Raw genomic sequence first — 10,887 nt, forward strand, 5'->3', positions numbered from 1 at the left:
AGAAGCTCGGTCAATCCGGGAGGAGCTCAGAGTAGAGCCGCTGCTCCTCCACATCGAGAGGGGTCAGCTGAGGTGGCTTGGGCATCTGTTCCGGATGCCTCCTGAACGCCTTCCCGGGAAGGTGTTCCGGGCCCGTCCCACCGGGAGGAGACCCCGGGGAAGACCTAGGACACGCTGGAGGGACTATGTCTCCCGGTTGGCCTGGGAACGCCTCGGTGTCCCCCCAGAAGAGCTAGAGGACGTGTCTAGGGAGAGGGAAGTCTGGGCATCTCTGCGGAAGAAGATGAATGAATGTTGCATTAAATACTAAATAAATATTATATATTTTCATCCACCTGTTCAACTCAATTGTGACCCTTCTGAATGGGAATAGATTTTCTTTAAAAGTACCCAATCTGTATATCATGGCAAAACCTGTAAAGAAAGGTTTTCATAAAAAAAGAAATCACTGACAATAACATTTGCCTCTGCCGTCAACACTGTAACTTGTTACTGAAGTGTCAGCCCTGTTACTGGTAAGTAACAGCCCCCAAAAAGAATTTTAAAAAGTGAAATTGCACCAGTTTCGTAGAATGGCTTTCTGACTTTCTCGTCAAGTGAAAAGATGAGAGAATCGTGGAAACCCCACCTCTTTTACTGCCCAAGGGGTTTTGATAAAGCCTATATTATTACCCCCAAAAGCATGCACAGATGCATACCTTTGAAAATCCACCAGAAACAGTAACAATATAACTGTAAACAGTTTTATTGTAGACTTACTATACTGTAGATACTGAATGTTATAGCCAGCAAAGTTTGTCTATTTGGGAAAAATCTAAATGCATACTTTGAGTGTGAGGAGATTTAATCGCAGAACCTATAATTGCAGGTCCGCTTCTCTAACCACTACGCTATTTGACAAAGTAAGTCACTCACTCACTCACTCTGCTTACGCAGGTCAAATTAAACCTGATAAACAACATTCCTACAATCGGTCCTACACTATAGCTAGGCAAACAGATTAGTTAAACTTGACATCCCGGTGGTCCCTCTTAAGTGTAGAGTCAATCAAAAATGTGAGATATTGATATTTAAGATTGTGCTGATTGTTCAATGCTGGCCTCAAACCTTAGTAATAAGAATGTCTGCACTCCAGGTTCCAAATCGATGGTTATTTAATGAGAGATAAGTTGTTACAGAGTTGCAGTCGAGATGTAGATATTTGTAATGCACATGGGACAAGGTGTACATGATTATCTCAACTGATGTCTTCAGCTGATGTTTGTTCGTGTGTCTTTCTGCCTTAAGTTTTGTGTTCAGCAAGTGAAATGCATGCTCGATCGGGTTGAGATCAAGTGATTGACTCAGCCATTGCAGAACATTCCACTTCTTTGCCTTACAAAACGTCTGGGTTGCTCTGCAGTACGTTTTGGATCATTGTCCATCTGTAAAGTGAAGCGCAGTCTAATCAACTTGGCAGAATTTGGCTGAATCTGAGCAGACAATATATCCCTATACACTTCATAATTCATCCAGCTGCTTTTGTCTTCTGTCACATCATTAATAAACAATAGTGACCCAGTGCCACTGGAAGTCATGCATGCCCTTGCCATCACACTGCTTCCACCTTGTTTTACAGATGATGTGGTATGACCATGAGACGTTCCAAGCCTTCTCCATACTTTTTTCTTCCCATCATTCTAGTACAGGTTGATCTTAGTTTCATCTGTCCAAAGAATGCTGGGCCAGAATTGGGGTGGCATTTTAAGATGTTTTTTGGCCATGTCTAATCTGGCCTTTCTAATCTTGAGACATGAATGGTTTGCATACTGTGGTGAACCCTCTGTATTTGCTCTCATGAGTACTTCTCTTTATGGTAGTCTTGGATACTGATATGCCTACCTCCTGGAGATTGTTCTTCACTTGGCTGGATGTTGTGAAGGGGTTTTTCTTTACTATGAAAAGGATCCTACGATTATCCACCACTGTTGTCTTCCGTGGATGTTGTTATGGACATTTTGAACTAAGGTGCATTTGAGAAATGTCTGGTTTTCTATTGCCTGCTATGTAACTATTTTCTTTGATTGTGATACACATCTGTATGAATATCAGAGCATCACTAGGTACTCTGACCATGTTCCTCTGCTTAAACCAAGAAGGATGTATGTCCCTTGCTCCTTAGGAATGTAGGAGAGGGGGATCTGGTATTTGCCTAGGGGGCATAATTGACTGGGATTGGCAGATTATAAGGTTACTCATTAATCTGTGCATCTGTATAACTCATCAGGGCATCTATTGTCTGTCCGGATGCTGTAAGAGGTCTTTAGAGTGCAAGAGGTTACTCATGAGGGGGAGGACAGCTTGCCCCTTGTGTGAAGCCTAGGTATTGACAGAACAAAGGGAATGTGTTTTATTGACAAGACACATGGGCAGCATCTTACCACAACCCTGTTTCCACTATAAGTACAGATGATTGTCATGTATTAAGTTAGAGACTCCTCAGATTATTATTTTGTAAGTGTTTGACATGTCTCTCTATTTGCAAATAAACTATTAAATTGTGCCAAGAGAATTTTGTCTCTGTACTTACTCCTTTAAATGTTCTGATCGATGAAATTGCCTTCACAACGTCCAGGCCTTTTTGTGTTACAGAGCTCACCAGTGCATTCTTTTTTTCTCAGAAGGTACCACACTGTTGATTTGGCCACTCCTAAAGTTCCTGCTATCTCTCTGATGGATATTGAATGTTTTTGCAGCCTAAAGATGGCCTGTTTCATTTGCATTGAGAGCTCCTTTGACCGCATGTTGTGGGTTCACAGCAACAGCTTCCAAATGTGAATGCCACACCTGGAATCAACTCCAGACCGTTTACCTGCTTAACGATTTATTGAAAGGTCTTATGACTACTGTGATGCTCAATACTTAGCCCAATGTGGCATTCTACGAAATACATGTTGTCAGGAAAATATTTAGAAAAAATATTCTGCCGGTTTAGATGCTTCTTTTAGTGTGTACCAAGCATTTCACATACAGTACAGGCCAAAAGTTTGGACACACCTTCTCATTCTTTGTTTTCATGACTATTTACATTGTAGATTCTCACTGAAGGCATCAAACTATTAATGAACACATGTGGAATTATGTACTCAACAAAAAAGTGTGAAATAACTGAAAACATGTCTTATATTCTAGTTTCTTCAAAGTAGCCACCCTTTGCTCTGATTACTGCTTTGCACACTCTTGGCATTCTCTTGATGAGCTTCAAGAGGTAGTCACCTGAAATGGTTTTCCAACAGTCTTGAAGGAGTTCCCAGAGATGCTTAGCACTTGTTTGCCCTTTTGCCTTCACTCTACGGTCCAGCTCACCCCAAACCATCTCGATTGGGTTCAGGTCCGGTGACTTTGGAGGTAAGGTCATCTGGCGCAGCACTCCATCACTCTCCTTGGTCAAATAGCCCTTACACAGCCTGGAGGTGTGTTTGGGGTCATTGTCCTGTTGAAAAATAAACGCAAACCGGATGGGATGGCATGTTGTTGCAGGATGCTGTGGTAGCCATGCTGGTTCAGTATGCCTTGAATTTTGAATAAATCCCCAACAGTGTCACCAGCAAAGCACCCCCCCACCATCACACCTCCTCCTCCATGCTTCACAGTGGGAACCAGGCATGTAGAATCCATCCGTTCACCTTTTCTGCGTCACACAAAGACACGTGTTTTGCGACTGCATTTGGGGACACATTCAAAGTTTTCGCAATTTTACGGACTGACCTTCATTTGTTAAAGTAATGATGGCCATTCAATCAATCAATCAATCAATCAATGGCTACTTTGAGGAATCTAAAATATAAGACATGTTTTCAGTAATTTCACACTTTTTTGTTAAGTACATAATTCCATATGTGTTCATTCATAGTTTTGATGCCTTCATTGAGAATCTACAATGTAAATAGTCATGAAAATAAAGAAAATGCATTGAATGAGAAGGTGTGTCCAAACTTTTGGCCTGTACTGTATGTTGGCCAAGACTTTTAGGGGCTGGGAAGAAGTCACACAATGTGTATGCAGGCAGCAAATAAAGTACATCTGCAGAAAATAAAAAATTTAAAAAAGTGAATCAAAGAGTAAAAAAATATTGTTTATACTGACCAAGTAGCTATTGTCCGATTAAATTTAGGACATTTTGGCGAGATCCAATTAATGCATTGCATTCCACTGTGGATTATGCAATTGCAGAGTGCTGATTATTTGGAGCTGTCCAGTGCTGAAATCTTTGATCCAACTTTTGCAGAATTTATTCTAACCGCATGATCTCTCCAATATGTTGTTTTGCCTGTGCATCCTTGAGGTCCAACTGAAAGGTGTGAATAAGTAAGTGGCCTGAGTGGGGCCTAGAAAAGAAAAAGCTACTCAGTACTGGACATACATTCACCTAAAGGATTATTAGGAACACCTGTTCAATTTCTCATTAATGCAATTATCTAATCAACCAATCACATGGCAGTTGCTTCAATGCATTTAGGGGTGTGGTCCTGGTCAAGACAATCTCCTGAACTCCAAACTGAATGTCAGAATGGGAAAGAAAGGTGATTTAAGCAATTTTGAGCGTGGCATGGTTGTTGGTGCCAGACGGGCCGGTCTGAGTATTTCACAATCTGCTCAGTTACTGGGATTTTCACACACAACCATTTCTAGGGTTTACAAAGAATGGTGTGAAAAGGGAAAAACATCCAGTATGCGGCAGTCCTGTGGGCGAAAATGCCTTGTTTATGCTAGAGGTCAGAGGAGAATGGGCCGACTGATTCAGCCGACTGATTCAGAGCCACTTTGACTGAAATAACCACTTGTTACAACCAAGGTATGCAGCAAAGCATTTGTGAAGCCACAACACGCACAGCCTTGAGGCGGATGGGCTAAAACAGCAGAAGACCCCACCGGGTACCACTCATCTCCCCTACAAATAGGAAAAAGAGGCTACAATTTGCACAAGCTCACAAAAATTGGACAGTTGAAGACTGGAAGAATGTTGCTGGTCTGATGAGTCTCGATTTCTGTTGAGACATTCAGATGGTAGAGTCAGAATTTGGCGTAAACAGAATGAGAACATGGATCCATCATGCCTTGTTACCACTGTCCAGGCTGGTGGTGGTGATGTAATGGTGTGGGGGAGGTTTTCTTGGCACACTTTAGGCCCCTTAGTGCCAATTGGGCATTGTTTAAATGCCACAGACTACCTGAGCATTGTTTCTGACCATGTCCATCCTTTTATGACCACCATGTACCCATCCTCTGATGGCTACTTCCAGCAGGATAATGCACCATGTCACAAAGCTCGAATCATTTCAAATTGGTTTCTTGAACATGACAATGAATTCACTGTACTGAAATGGCCCCCACAGTCACCAGATCTCAACCCAATAGAGCATCTTTGGGATGTGGTGGAACGGGAGCTTCATGCCCTGGATGTGCATCCCACAAATCTCCATCAACTGCAAGATGCTATCCTATCAATATGGGCCAACATTTCTAAAGAATGCTTTCAGCACCTTGTTGAATCAATGCCACGTAGAATTAAGGCAGTTCTGAAGGCGAAAGGGGGTCAAACACAGTATAAGTAAGGTGTTCCTAATAATCCTTTAGGTGAGTGTAAGTAAGTATTTGATCACCTACCAACCAGTAAGAATTCCGGCTCTCACAGACCTGTTAGTTTTTCTTTAAGAAGCCCTCCTGTTCTCCACTCATTACCTGTATTAACTGCACCTGTTTGAACTTGTTACCTGTATAAAAGACACCTGTCCACACACTCAATCAAACAGACTCCAATCTCTCCACAATGGCCAAGACCAGAGAGCTGTGTAAGGATATCAGGGATAAAATTGTAGACCTGCACAAGAATGGGATGGGCTACAGGACAATAGGCAAGCAGCTTGGTGAGAATTCAACAACTGTTGGTGCAATTATTAGAAAATGGAAGAAGTTCAAGATGACGGTCAATTTCCCTCGGTCTGAGGCTCCATGCCAGATCACACCTCGTGGGGCATCAATGATCATGAGGAAGGTGAGGGATCAGCCCAGAACTACACGGCAGGACCTGGTCAATGACCTGAAGAGAGCTGGGACCACAATCTCAAAGAAAAATTAGAAACACACTACGCCGTCATGGATTAAAATCCTGCAGTGCACGCAAGGTCCCCCTGCTCAAGCCAGCGCATGTCCAGGCCTGTCTGAAGTTGGCCAATGACCATCTGGATGATCCAGAGGAGGAATGGGAGAAGGTCATGGGGTCTGATGAGACAAAAATAGAGCTCCACTCGCTGTGTTTGAAGGTAGAAGAAGGATGAGTACAACCCCAAGAACACCATCCCAACCGTGAAGTATGGAGGTGGAAACATCATTCTTTGAGGATGCTTTTCTGCAAAGGGGACAGGGCGACTGCACAGTATTGAGGGGAGGATGGATGGGGCCATGTATCGCGAGGTCTTGGCCAACAACCTCCTTCCCTCAGTAAGAGCATTGAAGATGGGTCGTGGCTGGGTCTTCCAGCATGACAACGACCCGAAACACACAGCCAGGGTAACTAAGGACTGGCTCTGTAAGAAGCATCTCAAGGTCCTGGAGTGGCCTAGCCTGTCTCCAGACCTGAACCCAATAAAAAATCTTTGGAGGGAGCTGAAAGTCCATATTGCTCAGCGACAGCCCCTAAACCTGAAGGATCTGGAGAAGGTCTGTATGGAGGAGTGGGCCAAAATCCCTGCTGCTGTGTGTGCAAACCTGGTCAAGAACTACAGGAAACGTATGATCTCTGTAATTGCATACATAGGTTTCTGTACCAAATATTAAGTTCTGCTTTTCTGATGTATCAAATAATTAGGTCATGCAATACAATGCAAATTAATTACTTATCGGCAGTGTATCAAATTCTTGTTCTCCCCACTGTACATTATGATAACAATGCCATATAACATGTCAAGAATTTGAAAGGGCTGCAATCGTTCAAATGAGAGATCCACCCATTGACATCGAGGCTGTATATAGCCTCTTTTTGATTGACTTGACACTTAAGAGGTACCATCGGGATGTCAAATTTATCTAATCTGTTGGCCTAGCTATAGTGTAAGACTGATTGTAGGAATGTTGATCAGGTTTAATTTGAATGTTGCCAACCTCCAACATTTGACAGCCTAGTATCATAAACTTACATCCAGCACAAAAATAACTAAACAGCTCTTCCCTCCAACTGGGCATCCCTCTCCAGAATCCTTAAACCCCCTTCCTTCCACAACAAAATTTCCACAGTAGTTTATGATTTCATTATTAATCAACACCTCTCGTAAAATGTCCAATACAATTTAATTACCTTTAAAAAGTTACATTTTTTGACACCAATGGAATTCAGCCCCGGTACGCCCCTAGCTGCATTCTTTCTTCACATTGTAAATGCAAACAATTGTGTGTGATATGTTAAATCAAACTGTGTTTATCTATTATGACTTAGATGACTAAAAGACTATTCAGGGAGCCATTTACACATGTTATTTGATTAAAAAGGGTTCAAGAAATTTGTTACAATTAAAAGAGGGTAAAATTATACTGCATAAATATACAGTACAAATTAAAAGATTGGACAGACCTACTATTTCAATGTTTTTTCTTTATTTTTACATTGTAGAATAATAGTGAAGACGTAACTATGAAACCCAAAACTATGAATTAACATCAGATGACCTGTCCTCCACAATCGACATATGTCAGCCCAACTGAGAAGGTTTGGGATGAGTTGGACTGCAAAGTGAGGGAAAATCAGCAAACAAGTGCTCAGGATATGTGGAAACTCCTTTAAAACTGTAGGAAAGGATACTTCATGAAGCTGGTTGAGAGAATGCCAAGAGTGTACAAAGCTGTCATCAAGTCAAGTGTGGCTAACTTTGAAGAATCTACACTAAACAAAATTATAAACGCAACACTTGTTTTTGCCCCCATTTATCATGAGCTCAACTCAAAGATCTAAGACTTTTTCTATGTACACAAAATGCCTATTTCTGTCAAATATTGTTCACAAATCTGTCTAAATCTGTGTTAGTGAGCACTTCTCATTTGCAGAGATAATCCATCCCCCTCACAAGTGTGGCGTATCAAGATGCTGATTAGACAGCATGATTATTGCACAGGTGTGCCTTTAGCTGGCCACAATAAAACTTCAGTTAAATTCATTTTATAATTTGGGCTACGGTATTTGCTCGTGGACAGTAGTCAATAGCGGATGACATTAGGCATTCTCAAAGCAAAGTTTATATTTTTGAAAACATTTCTTTAGGAAACATTATTTGTCAAGACAACAGTGAATCTTATGACAATACATTGTATACCACTGTATTTACTCTAACAAGGATTTTCCAGTGTGTAATTACTAGTTTGCATTCATGGATATTAAGTATTTTATACAATCATATTGACAATATGATGTCAAATAAGGTCGTGTTTCATAACAAAAACAACAATTATTATAATAAAAGCAATATTAATAACTATACAATATATTATATGTTATGGTCTCCTCTCTGAGAAATAATCCTTAGTTCCTGATGACTTGGAGATCTTTTAGGAGTTCAATGATGGGCCCTAATTTGGTAGTGATGGCAAAGAGGATGGTCATTAAAACACATTGTTGAAAAAAGCATGACGGAGATGCAGGGTAATGTCATATAAATCCATCAAGATTTATGGATCATTTTCTGTCCAATTATCAAAGTAACAGTATCAAATCAAGGGTAACTACACTGAGCTTGAAGTAGTGTAGAAGTCAGTGGAGAGCAGTACAGTATAGTTCAGTACATTTGGTAACTTGTAACCCTCTGAATATGAGGGAATGTAATTCTAAAAATAACCTACAGGAACTGATTGAGGAACGTCTGGTAGAGTTTCTAGGTTGACATAAGCTACAGTAGAAGGGAAACAAAGAGAAATACATATTAAGGGTTACTTATGATAAAAAATATCCAATATTGCAATTCTTTACTTGCAGCACCTTGAGAACTATTCTCAATGTTCCTGTGAGAGCCAAAAGTTCCCTGAGTGTTCTGCAGTATATAATTTAATCTCTGATTGGATATATGATAAATGGTTGACAAGTGGCGACCAATATTTGCAAATAAAAAGTAGATGCACTTCTAAGAAACTAGAGATTGTTGAGATAAATGTAGTTTAAATAATGCTGATTTAATAACCATGTATTCTTATGTTTTTGTTTTATTAAATTGTATGCTGCAGCCAGGTTAGGGAAATATGATTGAATACAATAACCATAAAAAGTTTACATTACACTCAGCCACACTCACTCAGACTTTACACCTGGCTCAGATAGAGAGACAGGATTAAAACCCCACAATTAACATACAAATTAAACTGCCTCCTATACAGCACAAAGAGACCTTCTGTCTCCAGCCCCCTGATGTTCTAGACTAGGTTAGTACAATAGAATGTAAATTACTGTAACCTGGTTAAGATTTCACACCTGTATGCAAATAACCTGTTGATCTATGACCGAGAGTAAGAGCATGTCCTTCCTCATGAGATAGCGAAACCCAAGAGATTCGTCCAACATGTCACCATGCCAACGAAGAGCCAATAAGGATGGGTTTTACTCACGAGAGTGAAAAGTAACCGCCCCTGTGGCGGGAGTATTAAAACCAATGTTCGATCTTTATTCGGGGCAAATATTTTGTGGAAGCTCGAGGGTTGAGCAAATATTTGACCGCTGCAGTGTATTTCATGTATTTTGACTTATCAATTCATATTAATAAATCTTTGTGCTAAATTTCCATTTGGACCAGATCCTCGTCCTTCTTCAGAAATTCTGGTACACGTAAAATTCTCAACAATTGGTGACCCAGACGTGATTTCTGATAGGAGGACGGAGGAACGAGTAGATTCGAAGGGACTTAGGGGTTGTTGCCGCTGCTTGACTCTTGCATGGGCCCATCTAAAAGGTAAGCCATTCCTGTTTAATCGAATTTGGCGTAGGATTATGTAGAAATATTAGATGTAAGAGTCAACAGCCATCAACTCGTAAGTCTATTCAAATCTGTAAAAGTTATTAATAAAAGTAATATCCAATTGAAAACTATTTTGAAAATGATAAGTCAAAAGCAATGTCTGTGAATTGTGTGTGATTGTTTGTGATTGTCTGGGTAAAGCTTAAAAAGACAGAAAGAGTTAAAAAGCCAGAGGAAGGGTTCCTGGTATAAGTGCACATTAGATGTTCGCTAAAGTCGACTAGGGTACACGTATAAATTGTTAGATGTATGTGATCTATTTAAACGAGACTTTGTTGAACCGGTGTAAATTCTGAAATTTACGTGATCTATTTAAACGAGACCTGGTTGCATGTATACATTCTTGAATTTATGTGATCTATAGGACGAGACCGTGTAATGCCTATAAAATTTTAGGAAACGTTAAAAGTCCGGATTCAGTAATCGTTAAAAGTCCGGATTGAGTAAACGTTAGAAGTCCGAATAGGGGTTGGCCGGAGTTAGACTCTGAACATTTTTAAATAAAAAGACCGCGAGGCGGCAACAGAGTAATTGACTCTGTTAGGCACGAAGATAAAACATAGACTTTTTTTAACGGTGTTGCCGGCTTGGCGCTGGGTAAATTCTTGAATTTATGTGATCTAATTAAAACGAGACCTGGTGACATAAGGAGACCTTGTTGAACCTGTGTAAAATTTTGAGTTTGCGTAGAGTGGGTAGCAGCACTGTTTTTTAAAGCCAGCTTTAATAGTTGTAGGTAATCTACGTTAGAGCTGTGGAGGTAAGGACTTGGTAACGCTGACGTTGGCGTGACGACGGACGTAGATGCGCCATTGGAAGTGCTTCTAGTTTTTTTCCTCGTGTTAATAGCCAGAAATAG

This window comes from Esox lucius, chromosome 12, assembly GCF_011004845.1.
Source record: "Esox lucius isolate fEsoLuc1 chromosome 12, fEsoLuc1.pri, whole genome shotgun sequence".
NCBI classification, from domain to species: Eukaryota; Metazoa; Chordata; class Actinopteri; order Esociformes; family Esocidae; genus Esox; species Esox lucius.